Source organism: Protopterus annectens, chromosome 3.part0, assembly GCF_019279795.1.
Source record: "Protopterus annectens isolate FY-2018-M chromosome 3.part0, PAN1.0, whole genome shotgun sequence".
Lineage (NCBI taxonomy): Eukaryota > Metazoa > Chordata > Ceratodontiformes > Protopteridae > Protopterus > Protopterus annectens.
In genome coordinates this window covers 1,504,975,077-1,504,989,454 of record NC_056731.1, presented here as the reverse complement: position 1 = coordinate 1,504,989,454, position 14,378 = coordinate 1,504,975,077, and the positions used below count along the sequence as shown (strand labels likewise).

At 51.0% G+C, this 14,378-nt stretch overlaps 1 non-coding gene and 2 pseudogenes across 1 annotated transcript; all 3 read left to right on the top strand.

Annotated features, from left to right (window-relative positions):
- Positions 1–3,134: 3,134 nt before the first annotated feature.
- Positions 3,135–3,286, top strand: LOC122797361 (annotated as a pseudogene).
- A 364-nt stretch (positions 3,287–3,650) lies between these two features.
- Positions 3,651–7,281, top strand: LOC122797522. The gene has a single exon (XR_006364195.1). It is a non-coding gene; the product is annotated as a 28S ribosomal RNA (ribosomal RNA).
- A 6,312-nt stretch (positions 7,282–13,593) lies between these two features.
- On the top strand, positions 13,594–13,735 carry LOC122797355 (annotated as a pseudogene).
- The last annotated feature ends 643 nt before the right edge of the window (positions 13,736–14,378 follow it).

Sequence of the window (14,378 nt, the reverse complement as noted above, 5' to 3'; positions counted from 1 at the left end):
TACCCCAGTTTTCAGTGGTTAGGTGAGTGAAGTTTGCAGATGTAAAGATATACAGTAGTTAATAATGACTTCCTCTGTCCAGGAAGGGCACTGGTGCTGCCCGGGAGTGAATTTGCTGTCACCCATCTATTGATCTAGTTTGCATTTGAAGAGGTCAGGGAGGGTCTCTGTTTTACATGAACTTTAAGCTTGTTCCAGAAAAGTGGCAGTCTCTGGGAGATATATCTATCCCTCCAGCATGATCTGTTCATGTCAGAGGCTAGGTTAAGATCCCTACAGTGAGTGACTCTCATGGAGTTTGATTTATGACTGGGTCAGAGACTGCCCTGTAAGCCAGGCACAGGTCACCCCTTAGTAACCTGTAGGAGACAGAATACAATGACAGGGTTTCAGTCTTTCCACATAAGACTAGTTTTATGTAACCTGTAATTTCTTGGTGAGAAACCTCTGTTGTCTCCAATTATTGCATGTGTCTGGTGAGGTACATGCAAAAGAGAACATTATACTCAATTATTGGGCTGATGAGGGCTGCGTATAATGGAATTATAGCATCCTTAGATCTAGATGCAATGCCTTTACTTATAAGATGTGCCACATAGAAGTGTTTCCTTACTACTGAGGATACATGGTGGCCAAAGATCAGGTTGCTATCAACCTGAGTAACCAGATCACGTACTACTGGGTCTATACTTAGTGGGATGCTGTCTATAATGTAATTAGCAGGGATGTCAGCTTTCCCAAAGGGAATAATAATGTATTTTTTTTTTGCATTGAACTTTAATCCATGGTTTTGGCACCAATTATTTGTCTGCATTAATCCTGTCTGCAGTATACTAACATCACAGGGGGACTCAGTGATTGTTCCCAATTTGCAATCATCAGTTAACTTGGTCAGCGACAGGCTGCCCAAGTTTGGCTGGACTTCTGAGAAGTAAATTCTGAACAATAAGGAGCCCAGCACAGAACCCTGTGGTATGCCACTTCTGACTGGTTATTTGCTAGAGGTGAAGTCACCCATTTTACAGTATGTGTCCTGTCAGTGAGCCAGTTGGCTACCCATCTGGTAATGTAGGGGTTAATTCCCAATTGGAAGCAAGGAGTAATGGTTTTTATCAGATTTTGTCAATCAACACAAATATAAACCTTGTCCTGTTTTACAACAGTAGCCATCCCATTCACCCATGCTGACTGTGATTGCTTCCAAATGACATCTAAGCTTTGTGCTTAGTTCAGTTACTGCCCTGTAGTGTTCCTAAGGGCTACTGGTGCTTTCCAGGAACATGTACTACTAAGAACTAAAGGGAAACATCATCCAACAAGCCACACCCACTGAGCCATGACTTGTTTTATCCTGATATCAGCAAAGAGTGCATTCATCAACTTATGACACCTAAAATAGCTGTTATAAAGCTGTGTGCTAGATAAGATGCCTGATAATTATTTGTATTTTATATAGATAAACAGACACACACACACACACACACACACACACACACATACAGATGCACACATGCGGACACACACACACACACACACACACACACACACACACACACGCACACATGCGGGCACACACACATACACACACACACACACACACACACACGCACACACACACACACACAGACACACAATATGCAAACACACGCACATGCATAGAGACGTGCACACATACGCACGGACACACACTAATTTACATGTGGACATTATTGTGGCATATGTTGTATACAAGTGTATCCTGAGCAGGTACTGAACACACATACAGGCAAATATGTGGACAGGGATATACATATACCTGATGAATACATGGACTAACTCCCCAATTTATTCTAAAGTGAATTATGTCACTTGTCTGAATGAACATTATGAAGTGGTCTGCTAATTTAGAATTATACTTTAAATTTGAGAAAAATATTATTAAAAATGCTGTCAGTGCTAGTAATTTACATATGATGATGCTTCATTTGCATTTATATTGCAAAATATATGGATATGGGTACTGTCCAGTGAGAGATGTACCCATATCCGCAGCTGATCCACGGGGTGATTGGCTGGTGGAGTTATTTGTCTGGTTAATTCCGATAACAAATGAGACTCCGCCATGCTAACTAGTTATGCAGCCCCGTGCTGTTCATCTCCAACTTCTAAGAGGGACAAGTGGCTTTCAGCCACATGAGATTGAGCAATAACAGGTCTGTGATGCCCTTAGATGTCTGGGGCTGCACGCATGCTACACTGAATGGCTCAGCATGTGTCTACCCTTGGCCAACAGGTCCAGGTAATCCGCTGAACCCCATTTGTAATAGGGACCAGAGATTGCAATTAATCCGCATGAATGAGGAATTCCCAGTAAGTGCGGGTCATTAAATCCCTGCTCTTTGTACATAACGCCCGTTGCTAATACCAATAGGATGGTTTAGTGAGGTCCTTGGATTGGCCCCGATGGTGCGCTGAGAAGATGATCAAACCTGACTATCTAGAGGAAGTAAAAGTCATAACAGGGTTTCCATAGGTGAACCTGCGCAAGGATCATTAATTCTGAGGGCCCCAGGATGGCACCATCCCCGGGTATCAGGGCCACTCCTTCCTCTACCGCTCTGACCCTCTCAAGAGGATTAGAGGTGGCGTCCATACCCTTTCTCCTCCAGACGGCAGGAAGGAGGAGGTCCCATCAGCTCAGTGGGAGGCACAGGTCCTCCTCCTCCATCGGCCGCAGAGGGAGTGCCTGGCCCCGCCTGGCAGTATGGTCCGCTGCTCACCCTAAAGGTGACCATCTCCACGTCTGTGAGGGAGAGGGAGAAGTTGCCACCTTGGCAGGAGGACAAAGGCCCTCCACTCCAACCACATGGGGCCACAGATGGGGATCACACACCGCTGTCCTCTCCCCTTGATGGCAGCTGCTGGTACCTGTGGAGGATGCCTTGCTCCCCTCTGGGTGTTGATTCAAAGACATGGATGGTTGGCATTGCAGCCACATGCTGGCCACCGCAGGATTCCCTGCTGTCCCACAACATGGGGCCAGTAACCCAGGTCCAGATGCCAGCGACGATGCCTGTGAAACCTTGTATGCTCATGACTATTGGAGCAATGCCGCATGGGCAGTGTTGCCCCCAGCGACCGAGAAGAGAACTTGTACGACTGAGCGGTGGATCACTCAGCTTGTGCATTGATGAAGATCAGCCAGCTGTGAGAACTAATGTGAATTGCAGGACACATTGATCATCGACACGTCAAACGCACTTTGCAGCCCTGGGTTACTCATGGGGCTACACCTGTTTGAGGGTCGTCATGCCTTTCATTGCCCCCAGGGTGTACATTTCACATCGAGGGAGTGACTGGGGAGTCGAGGAAGCCAGTTGTGGGCCCCCTGTCCCCCCAGGGAGAGACTCAGATGGAGGAAAGGAGTCCCCCAGTGCCCAGAGCCAGGATGCCTGTCTGAGGGCAAGAGGGAGTAGGCGCTCATCTGACCCACCCCCCAAAAGGCTGTTGGTGGTACCACCACCAGGCTGATCTCCCAGATTGAACCCTGACTCCTACCTGGAGTCTGGCCGTGGGGAGCGGGCGCATTGACCAGGGGAGAGCAGGTATCCTTTCATCCCTGAGGTCTTCACCAGCCCATCCCCCCTTTACCAGTGACCACTCATGGAACATGACCTTAACTCAGATGTGGCGACCCGCCAAATTTAAGCATATTACTAAAAGGTGGAAAAGAATATAAACAGGATTCCCTCAGTAATGGTGAGGGAAGAGGCCAGAGCCAAATCCCTGCCAGGGTGACATTTGCAGGGAAATGTGGTATACTGAAGTCTGTCTCCCCAGTACCGTCAAGGGGGCCCAAGTCCTTGTGATCAAGACCCAGCCCGCTGATGGAGTGAGGCTGGTGGCAGTCCCCGGCATGTCGGGATCAGGTCTTCCCGGAGTAGGGTTGTTTGTGAATGCTGCCCAGAGCAGGCGATAAACCCCATCTAAGGCTAAACACTGGCACAAGACTGATGGTGGACAAGTACCATAATGGAAAGTTGAAAAGAACTTTGAAGAGAGCGCTCAAGAGGGCGTGAAACCATTCAGAGGTAAATGGGTGGGGTCTGCTTGGACCACCAAGAGGATTCAACTCGGCAGCTGCTCCGGCCACTCAAGTGAGGCAGATCCACCTCCCCCTCCCAGGGGTGGGGGACCATCCCCGGGTGCACTGGCTGCTGTTGGGCATACTTCCTCCTCGGAGGTGCACTACGATCATCTGCAGGTTGGCCAAGAAGGCCATGCAGAAGGTGGCTCCCCTCTAGCATCAGCCCTCGCCATGCTCTGGGGTCATGGGAGATGACTGCAGCCATCTCCTGGTGCGACTGTCGATCGGGCTGGACTATCCTCAGTGTGGTCTGACCAATTCTTACTGCTGGGCCAGCGGGCACACCTTGGGTGCCCGGGGTCTGCTCTGAAATTGATGACCCACCCGTCCCGTCTTGAAACACGGACCAAGGAGTCTAACAGGTGCATGAATCCGAGGGTGGGGCGGAGACCCCACAGCACAATAAAAGTGAAGGCTGGCGTGAGCCAACTGGGTGGGATCCCCTTGCCCTGCACGGAGGGCATTCTGCCGGGCCATCTCACCCATCCCATCGGGGAGTTGGAGTGTGAGCTTATCTGGTGGGACCCAAAAGATTGTGAACTATACCTGGGCAGGGCAAAGCCAGAGGAAACTCTGGTGGAGGTCCGTAGCAGTCCTGATGTGCGATTCGGTCATCCAAACTGGGTATCAGAGTGAAAGACTAATCAAACCATCTAGTAGCTGGTTCCCTCCAAAGTTTCCCTCAGGATAGCTGCCACTCAGCGAACACAGTTTTATCTGGTAAAGTGAGTGATTAGAGGTCTTGGGGCTGAAACAATCTCAACCTATTCTCAAACTTTAAATGGGTAAGAAGCCCGACTTGCTGACTTGGAGCCAAGCGTGGAATGCGAGCACCCAGTGGTCCACTTTTGATAAGCAGAACTGGTGCTGCAGGGTGAACCGAATGCTGGATTAAGGCACCCAATGCTGATGCTCATCAGACCTCAGAAAAGGTGCTGGCTGATAAGAACACAGGATGGTGGCCATGGAAGTTGGAATCTGCTAAGGAGTGTGTAACAACTCACCTGCTGAATCAACTAGCCCTGAAAATGGATGGGGCTGGAGCATTGAGCCCATACCCTGCTATCGCCGGCACTGGGAGCCAAGGGGCCTATGCAGCGATGAGTAGGAGGACCGCCATGGTGGCATTGAAACCCAGGGCTCCAAAGTAGAGAAGAGTTCCATGTAAACAGCAGATGAACATGGATCAGTTGGTCCTGAGAGATAGGCAAGTGCAGTTCTGAAGGGACAGGCGATGGCCTCCGTCACCCTCAGCCGATCAAAAAGGGAGTTGGGTTCAGATCCTCGAATCCAGAACAGTGGAGAAGGGCACCTCGCGGCTTCCAGTGCGGTGACGCAAATGATCCTGGAAAAGCTGGTGGGGGCTGCTGGGAGAGTTCTCTTTTCTTTGTAAAGGGCAGGGCACCCTGGAATGAGTTCACCCTGAGAGAGGTACCCACTCCCTGGAAAGCATCATCGTTCTGACAGCATCAGGTGAGCTCTCGCCGGCCCTTGAAAATCTGAGGGAGAGGGTATAAGTCTCATGTCAGGCCATACCCATATCCACAGCAGGTCTCCAAGGTGAACAGCCTCTGGCATGTTAGAACAATGTAGGTAAGGGAAGTCGGTAAGCCAAATCAGTAACTTTGGAATAACGATTGGCTCTAATGGCTGCATCAGTCAGGCTTGGCTATGAAGCAAGGCTGGGCACGGACCATGGCTGGATGAGGCATTGCCCCCTTGCCATGCTCCCCCCTCCCTGGGGAGGCCAGGGGGATGACGGTGGTGACTCTGGATGCATTCCGGGCCCTACCTGTGGATCTCCCTGGCTGTGCCAGGTGCCAGTTCTGACCGGCTTCCTGAATCATCCGGCAGCTTGCAGCTGACTTAGAACTGGTTTGGACTAGGGGAATCCAACTGTTTAATTAAAACAAAGAATAGCGAAGGCCCAAGACGAGTGTTGACACAATGTGATTTCTGCCCAGTTCTCTGAATGTTAAAGTGAAGAAATTCAATGGAGCATGGATAAATGGTGGGAGTAACTATGACTCTCTTAAGGTAGCCAAATGTCTCTTCATCCAATTAGTGATGCACATGAATGGATGAACAAGATTCCCACTGTCCCTACCTACTATGTAACAAAACCACAACCAAGGTAACGGGCTTGGCAGAATCAGCGGGGAAAGAAGATCCTGTTCAGCTTAACTCTAGTCTGGCACTGTGAAGAGACATAAGAGTTGTAGAATAAGTGGGAGCCCTTGGCCACCGGTGAAATACCACTACTCTTATAATGTTTTCACTTACCTGGTGAGACAATGGGGCGAGCCCCACTGGGGCTCTCACTTCTGGCTCCAAGTGCCTGAGCATCTGATTGTGACCTGCTCCCAGGACAGTGACAGGTGGGGAGTTTGAATGGGGTGGTACACCTGTCAAAGAGTAACACAGGTATCCTAAGGTGAGCTCAGGGACAACAGAAACCTCCCATGGAGCAGAAGACCAAAATCTCACTTGAAACCGTGAAAGCAGGGCCTCAGGAATGTTCAGGCTTTTTGGGTTTTAAGCAGGAGGGGTCAGAAAAGTTACCACAGGGATAACTGGCTTGTGGCAGCCAAGCATTCATAGCGACATGGCTTTTTGATCCTTCAATGTCGGCTCTTCCTATCATTGTGAAGCAGAATTCACCAAGCGTTGGATTGTTCACCCACTAATAGGGAATGTGAGCTGGGTTTAGACAGTCATGAGACAGGTTAGTTTTACCCTACTGATGATATGATGTTGTGATAGTAATCCTGCTCAGTATGAAAGGAACCACAGGTACAGAAATTTGGTGTATGTGCTTGCCTGAGGAGCCAATGGTGCAAAGCTACCATCTGTGGGATTATGACTGAATGCCTCTAAGTAACAATCCTACCTAAATGTAATGATACTGCAGTGCCACGGAACTCAGGTTGGTCAGAGATAGCCAGCCGCAAGGTCGGCGAGGAGTGCAACTCATCACTGGGTCTGCTGGCGGATGGAAGGGGGCTGGCTCTCTCCAGCAGTGCACCACATGTTCATGGGGAACCAGGTGCTAAATCATTTGTAGACAACTTGATTTTAGGTCAGGGATTCATACGTAGCAGAGCAGCAAAAAGCTGCGATCTATTGAAATTCAAGCCTTCGAACCAAGCTTTTGACACAGCTGGGGGATGGGCTCCACACCCTCATGGGGAGGGGGGACCTGTTCTCAGCCAGCCAGCCCTGATCACCACCCCCCCAAGTTCAGATCATTAGTGGGACTTTGCTCCTTGGCAGCAGGAGCGTGGTCCGGCTGGGGGGTGGGAGGGACCGGGGTCTGGGTGCATCCCAGCGGCAGGGCCTCCCACACCTGAAAAGATCCCTGGTCACTCCCCTCACACTGCACCCTCCAGCACCTACTTCCAGATAGCCAGAACCTCTGCGGGTGCAGAGGGGGCTGAGGATTGCGTACCCACGTTTAAGGGTCATCCGCGGAGGGGTGACTTGGTGGTGTGGGTGGTAGTGCTTTGTTCCAGGGAAGAGGGTGAAGGGCTGTCTGGGGAATCCAGGTATGGGATCTTATCCTCCCCATCCTCAAGGGGAGAAAAGATACAGCCACTGTGGCATCTTGCACCCAGGGCCAGGCAGGGGAGTCGGCCATCAGCTTGGGTTGGCCGAGGGCTGCCCAGGGAAGCCAGGTCTGTGATCCCATCCTCCCAGGCCCCATGGGTGTGGAGATATGGCCACCATGGTGTCTTGTACCCGGAGCCAGCCACAGGCTTCGGATTGGCCTCTGGTCCTCACCTGGCACCGTGGGCATGCCACCTGCAAACAGCACCATGCAGGAGGTAAGGAGCAGCATACCAGAAGGCTAGAAATGAAGCACGTTCTTCGGTGCCTTGCGCTGTGGAGGAGAGAGAGGGAGGTGTATGGAGAAATGTGCAGAAATGTCGGGGCTTGGGGCCATATCCTGAGCAAGTTTGAATGCCCTAGGTGGAGGACAAAGGGGAGAAACGGCATCATGGAAATCTGAATGAGGGACTGTCTGAGGCCTTGCAGATCAGCAGAGTTCCACGAGGCTGGAAAGGATTGGAGGGAAGCTTCCCTGAGAGGCTCAGAGACCACGATTGACACTGCATGATTTGGCAGCCTTCAGGAGATATGTAACCCGGGAAATGAGCTCTCGCACCTGAGTAGAAGTGGAAGCCTGGAGGCAGTCCCTCCCAATGGAAGTCCAGTAGGGAGATAGAGGCTGAAAATGGCTGGGCTGGGAGAGCTCCAGCCTGGTTGAGAGGGACCAGACCACGTCTCTCTCTCTCTCTCTCTCTCTCTCTCTTTGGGACGGAAGTCCGAAAGGGGGAGGGAGGCAGAAACCCACTGGGCAGGGAGCACTCCCATCTGAGTGAGAGGGTCCAGATGGTGCCGCCCCCTCATGTGGATGTCCTTAAGGGAGTGGCTGGTGGATGGCTGCAGGGCCCAGAAAGCTCCTGCCTTGGTGAGAGGGGTCAGGTGGAGCCCCCCAGTGGGGGAAGTCCTCAAGGGAGTGCCAGGCAGACGGCTGCAGAGTCTGGAGAGCTCACTGCCCGGGTGTGACGGGGCCAGGCGGAGCCTCCCATGATGGAAGTCCTCAAAGAGTGACCGGTGTGCATCTGCAGGACCTGAAGAGCTCTTGCCAGGCAGAGGGAAGGTGTCTGACTTCACCCGCTATCCGACGGCATCCCCAAAATATTGCAAACTCCATTGAAGCCCCTCTAGACTGGAAACCCGGGGACTCGGAAGTCCTGATGAGAACGGACCTGCCCTCGGCGACCAAGGGGAGTTCTGTGGAGCCAGCAGGATTGGAGGGAAGCCCCCCTGAGAGACTCCCTCAGGCACGAGGACACTACATGATTTGGCAGCCTTCAGGAGATATGGGGAAGATGGGGACTGTGGTGTTTTGGACCGGAAAGGAGGGGCACTCTGAAGTCCCGATGAGAGTAGACCTGCACCTTAATGTCTGAGGAGAGTTCCGCTGGGCCAGCTGAGATCAGAGGGAAGCCCCCCAAGAGGCCCCTGAGGACATGGGGACACTGCATGGTCTGGCAGCCTTCATGAGATAGGCAGGAGATGGGGACTGTGCTGCTCCGGTATGGAAAGTAGGAGGACTTGGCAGCCCCAATGAGAGTGGATCTGCCCCTTGGCAGCTGAGGGGAGTTCTGTGGGGCTGGCCGGGATAAAAGGGTAGCCCCCTGAGAGGCATCCAAGGGCACGGGCACACTGCACGGTCTGGCAGCCTTCAGGAGATAGGTGGGAGATAGGGACCATGGTGCTTTAGACCAGAAAGGAGGGGGACTGAGAAGCCCCGATGAGAGCAGACCTGCTCCTTGGTTGCCAAGTGGAGCTCTGTGGGAATGGCAGGGATTGGAAGGAAGGTCCCCAAGAGGCCCCTGAGGGCACAGGGACACTGCACGGTTTGGCAGTCTGCAGGGGACGGGCAGGTGGTGGGGTTCACTGGAGGCAAGGCTGGAGCCATGGAGGGAGAAGGAGGTCTCTCTGCATCATTGAAAGGGAAGCCCACTGGGGTAGGCCTTGATAGAAGTCCTCAACGGAGTGCCGGGCAAAGGACTTCAGTGCCTGGAGACCTCCTAAACAGGCAGAGGCATCCACCCTTGCCCTGTTCCCAAAGACATTCTTGAAAAATCACAAAGTCCCCAGAATTGCACTGGATCGGAAAGGATGGGGGACTCTGAAGTCCTCATGAGAGTGGATCTGGCCCTCCATGGTGGAGAGAAGTTCCGTGGAGTTGGTTGGACCCAGTGGGCTTTCCCCCCCAATCGTCCGTCAGGCACCTGTGATCCAGCATGATTTGGCAGCCTTCAGAAGGTAATGCATGACATGGCATCCCATCAGGAGTGTGAGTCTGGGTCCCAGCCCCAGGGAGAACACCTCTCTAGGCATCTGCATGGGGTCAAGGCACTTTTTCCCACTGTCTTTTGACTAATCAGGCTGATCAACTCCCACTTGTGGAGGGCCCCTTCAGTGTGGCTCTGCAGGTCACAGCTTGTGAGTAAAGCTTCTCCTCCCTGGGAGCAAGGCATGGGTGGGGGTGTGTGAAGCATTTAGCACCCCTCAGGGGCAAAGTCATGGCAAGACTGACCAGCCTGGGCTGAGGCGAAGGGGTCCTGTCACACACCAGGTCACCCTGGTCCGGCGGGTGCCTATTGAGCACGAGAGCTGTGTGAGCTTTCTCCCTCTCTCTCTCTGGCTCTGAGAGCTACCATGCTGTGCGCCAGCCCACAGCCCTTCAGGGTCATGGTCGCTGGTCCATAACCAGCAACTGGGGTGCTCCCTCCACTGTGAAAGGGATCCCTCCCATCGGCGGACATGTGTGCTCTGGCCCCTCCTCTCTGTTCACCCGCTGAGGTGCTCCTATCTGATTGATCCTGCCAGTAGCAAATTCTTGTCTCAAAGATTAAGCCATGCATGTCTCAGTCCACATGGACGTTATAGTGAAACTGTGAATGGCTCATTAAATCAGTTATGGTTCCTTTGATCACTTGGATAACTGTGGTAATTCTAGAGCTAATACATGCTGATGAGTGCTGACCTCTGGGGTTGCATGCATTTATCAGACCAAAACCAATCTGAGTCTCAGTCCGGCAGCTTTGGTGACTCTAGGTAAACTTGGGCCAATCACTTGCCCTTATGGTGGTGACGTAACATTCGAATGTCTGCCCCATCAACTTTCGATTGTACTATCTGTGCCTACCATGGCGAACATGGGTAACTGGGAATCAGGGTTCGAGTCCACTGAGGGAGCCTGAGAAATGGCTACCACATCCAAGGAAGGCAGCAGGCATGCAAATTACCCACTCCTGACTCGGGGAAGTAGTGTCAAAAAATAACAATAGAGGACTCTTTCAAGGCCCTGTAATTGGAATGAGTAAACTTTAAATCCTTTAACCAGGATCTATTGGAGGGCAAGTCTGGTGCCAGCAGCCACAGTAATTCCAGGTCCAATAGTGTATATTAAAGTTGCTGCAGTTAAAAAGCTCGTAGTTGGATCTTGGGATCAGGCTGGCAGTCTGTCACGAGATGAGCTACCGCCTGTCACAGCCCCTGCCTCTCAGCGCTCCCTAAGTTCTCTTCACTGAGTGTCCCTGGGGTCCGAAGTGTTTACTTAAAAAATTAGAGTGTTCAAAGCAGACCATTCACCTGAATACTTCATCTAGGAATAATGGAATAGGACTCCAGTTCTATTTTGTTGGTTTTCAGAACTGGGGCCATGATTAAGAGGAATGGCTGGGGGCATTCGTATTGTGTTGCTAGAGGTGAAATTTTTGGACCAGTGCAAGACGAATGAAAATGAAAGCATTTTGCCAAGAATGTTTTCATCAATCCAGAACCAAAGTCGGAGGTTTGAGGCCAATCAGATACCACTGTAGTTCCAACCATAAACAATGCCGAAAACCAAAAAAGAAAAACAGCACTCGGTAGTACAAAAAAACTCCCAAACAACTTTAATGAAGTGAGTGCTTTTGTACAGAACAGTGTCAATACTTCTTCAGACTTTAACAAAAGGAATACGAACCAATGCATTTAAATACTAACCAACAAGATCACATGATACAGTTAATTAATTAATTAAGACCATCAGATTAACTTCAGAAAATTCCCATAGTGGCCAGAATAAGATGACATAATCACACAATGAATACATAATATATAATACAATAAATCGGCCCATCAACTTGATAAAATAGTCACACAAAAAGGCAGTAAAATTATTTTTTTTTAAATTATGTTTTTAAAAATTGTGTTTTTGAAAAATTACCTTATTAGGATTCTTAACTTCAAGATGCATGCTATAGAACATACATCATTAATGCCTGGGTGTCTAAAGGCATCTACTTTAATCTGCCATAATAATTCACATCTCTCCAACCATAAAGAGGTACCTACATAATTGATTCTTATTCCTTTTGTTTTTCTTTTGTTAAAGTCTGAAGAAGTATTGACACTGTTCTGTATGAAAGTACTCACTTCATTAAATTTGTTTGGGAGTTTTTTGTACCACTGAGTGCTGTCTTTCTTTTTGTTTTTCACTTAGTAGTCTGTGCTTTTTCAGTTTTGGTATTCATAAACAATTCTGACTAGTGATCTGGTGACATTATTACCATGACCTGCCAGGGAGATTCCGGGAAACCAAAGTCGTTGGGTTCTGGGGACAGTATGGTTGCAAAGCTGAAACTTAAAGGAATTGATGGGAGGGCACCACCAGGAGTCAAGCTTGCAGCTTAATTTACTCAATACAGGAAAGCTCACCTGGCCCGGACATGGAAAGGATTGACAGATTGACAACTCTTTTTTGATTCTGTGGGTGGTGGTGCATGGCCATTCTTAATTGGTGGAGCAATTTGTCTGGTTAATTCTGATAACGAACGAGACTCTACCATGCTAACTAGTTATGCGGCCCAATGTGGTCATCTCCAACTTCTTAGAGGGACAAGTGGCTTTTAGCCACATGAGATTGAGCAATAACAGGTCTGTGATGCCCTTAGTTGCCTGGGGCTGCATGCATGATACACTGAATGGATCAGCATGTGCTACCCTTGGCCAACAGGTCTGGATAATCCACTAAACCCTATTCATGATAGGGATGAGAGATTGTAATTATTCCCCATGAACGAGGAATTCCCAGTAAGTGCGGGTCATAACCTCAGTTTGATTATGTCCCTGCCCTATTTACACACTGCCTGCCACTACTACCAATTAGATGGTTTAGTGAGTTCCTTGGATTGGTCTCACTGGAGTGAGTCATGGCCTCGGCAGTGTGCCGAGAAGATGATCAAACTTGACTATCTAGAGGAAGTAAAAGTTGTAACAAGGTTTCCCTAGGTGAACCTGTGGAAGGATCATTAATGCTGAGCGTCCCAGGAAAGTGCCTTCCTTGGGTACCAGGGCCACTCCTCGCTCCACCAACCCAACCCTATCAAGAGTAAGAGGGGCAGCATCCGTACCCACTCACCTTCCGGCGGTGGGAGGGAGTGGGCCCCGTCAGCGAGTTGGGAGATGTGGGCACTCCTCATCTGCCCTGAGGGGATGGCCATGGAAGGGGCACCCAGCCCGCTTTGTGTCCAGGAGGTGATTGGCTTCCCAAGCAGGAGGGGGAGTGAGAGGGTGCTGTCCTGGTGGGGGGATGCAGGCCCTCCCCTCTGGCTGCATACAGCCACCAATGAGGGTCACACACTGGTGTCCTCTCCCCTCGATATCAGTCGTGGGTATCTGTAGAGGACACCCCGCACCCCTTGGAGTGTTGGTTCAAAGATCCAGAAGATCGGCATTGTGGTCACATGCTGGCCACTGCGGGACTCCCTGCCATCCCTCAGAGCGGGGCCACTAACCCCAGTCCACGCACATCAACGATGCCTGTGAACCTCACATGCTTGTGATGACCGGAGCAACGCCACATGGGCAGCAGTGCTTCCAGTGACTGAGAAGAGAATTCATATGACTCTGAGCGGTGGATTAATCTGCTCGTGCATCGATGAAGAATGCAGCTAGCTGCGAGAACTAATGTGAATTGCAGGACACATTGATCATCAATACTTTAAACGCCCTTTGCAGCCCCAGGTTATGCCTATCTGAGGGTTGTTGCATTTTCCATGACCCTCAGAAGTGTCTGGCCCCCATCAAGGGCACAGCTGGGGAGTCAGGGGTGCCCACTGTGGGCTCCCATCTCCCCCAGAGAGAGAGGCAGGTGGAGGAGAGGTGTCCCATGTGCCTGAGGACAGGTGGGAGTAGGCACGCATCTGACCCACCCCACTGGAGGCTGTCAGTGGTACCGCCACAAGGCTGCCCTCCTGGGGTGAAGCCCATCACCCACTTGGTTCCTGCTTGTTGGGGCCGCATTGGCCATTTACCTCCACCACCCTAAGTCTGGCAGCAGCAGGGAGTGGGTGCATGTGCTGGGGAGAATGGGCATCCATCCATCCCTGAGGTCCCCACAGGCCCACCCCAATCACCATCGATCACTCTCGGAATGTGACCTCAGATCAGATGTGGCAACCCACCAAATTTAGGCATATTACTAAGCAGAGGAAAAGAAACTAACCAAGATTCCCTCAGTAACAGCAAGTGAAGAGGGAAGAGCCCAGCACCGAATCCCCGCCCTGGTGATGGGCACAGGGAAATGCGGCGTACTGAAGTCCATCACCCCGGCACTACCCAGGGGGCCCAAGTCCTTGTGATCGAGGCTCAGCCCATGGACAGTGTGAGGCCGGTGGCAGCCCCCGCC